The following is a 1,737-nucleotide window of genomic DNA, read 5'->3' as shown; positions in this document are numbered from 1 at the left end:
AGGCCGACCCCCCCTTTTTGTGTCTGTTTTTATCCGTCGGCAATGAGGCGTTCACCTGAGCATCGAGAACCCCCTTCCCCTCCCCCATTTCTGAAGAAGGGTCTAGGCCCGAAATGTCAGCCTTCCTGCTCCTCTGATGCTGCTTGGCCTGCTGTGTTCATCCAGCTCTGCACCTTGTTATCTCAGATTCTCCAGCATCTGCAGTTCCTACTATCTCTGTAACCATTTCCATCAACATGTCTTTGTGGGTCTGGAGTGACATGTAGGCTGGACTGGATAAGGCTGGCCGATTTCTTTCCTCTAAAGAATCATTAGGGTTTTATGATTACACTGCTGCCATTAAACTCTCATTTTAGTGGGATATTTTATTGACTTGAAATTTCACCATTTGTTGTGGCGAGTCATAGACCATTTCCCCACAAGGGGAACCTGTATCTCTGGACATGCTGTTTCTGTGGGATCAGAAAACAGGAGGATTACTCTGGGACATTAGGTGCCAACTGGTATGCTGCACTGTCGGAGGGTCACTGCTGAGGGAATGCTGCAATCTTCCATCTTCTATCCACCTCCCCTCTCTCCCTCTTTATTTCAGAACCCCCTTCCCCTCCCCCATTTCTGAAGAAGGATCTAGGCCCGAAACGTCAGCCTTCCTGCTCCTCTGATGCTGCTTGGCCTGCTGTGTTCATCCAGCTCTACACCTTGTTATCTCAGATTCTCCAGCATCTGCAGTTCCTGCTATCTCTGTTACAGTGTTGCTGTGGGGGAGGAACAGGGATAAAGGACCATATGCAGGCAAATGGGATCAGTTCAGAATGGCATCATGATTGGCACAGACATGCTGGGCTGGAGGGCCTGTTCCTGTGTTGAACTGTTCTAAGTCCTTCCCTTGAGGTGCATATATGATAGTTACAGACCCTGTGTGGCACACTGCTGGTGTGCCTACTCCTGGGTCATGACTCCACCTAAAACACAGTATTCAGCCAATTAGTTGGTGGCGATGGCCTAGTCTGATTATCACTGGACTATTTATCCAGAGACTCAGTTAATGTTCTGGGGACGTGAGTTTTAACTGTGCCATTTCAGATGGTGGAATTTGAGTTCAATTAAAATCTGGAAATTAAGAATATAATGGTGACCATCACTGTTGAATGTTAGGAATCTGGTTCATTACTGTCCTTTAGGAATGAAAACTGCCATCTTTGCCTGATCTGGCCTATATATGCCATTGACTCTTAACTGCCGTCTGGGCAATAGGGATGGGCAATAAATGCTGGTGATACCCGCATCCTGTGTATGAGTTTAAGAAAAAAGCCCATTGTAGAATCACAGAGTTTTACAGTACAGGAGGGCTATTTGACTGATCGTGTCTGTACTGGTTCCCAAAATGGGCCTCCAGCCCTATCTCTGTAGCCTTCATATTTAATCAGTTTCAAACATAGATATCCAGCTCTCTTTAGAAACCTCCTATGGAATCCACCTCCACCACTCTCCCAGGCAGCACATTCTAAGACCTAACAACTCTCTTGAGTAATAGAATTCGAAGTTTTTAGATTTAGAATTAGATTTTATTGTCATGTGTACTCAAGTAGGGAAGTACAGGAGTACAGTGAAAAGTGTGCAATGTCACCATTCCTGGCACCATCTTAGGTACAAAGATACCTAGGTACAAAGTAGAAAATTAAAAAAAACAAAGTTAAAAGTTAAACTTTACAGTCCTTCTTAGTATAAAGTAGAAAA

Source organism: Rhincodon typus, chromosome 11 (assembly GCF_021869965.1).
Source record: "Rhincodon typus isolate 14 chromosome 11, sRhiTyp1.1, whole genome shotgun sequence".
NCBI classification, from domain to species: domain Eukaryota; kingdom Metazoa; phylum Chordata; class Chondrichthyes; order Orectolobiformes; family Rhincodontidae; genus Rhincodon; species Rhincodon typus.
The sequence above is the reverse complement of the archived record's forward strand: the minus strand, read 5'-3'. Positions refer to the sequence as shown.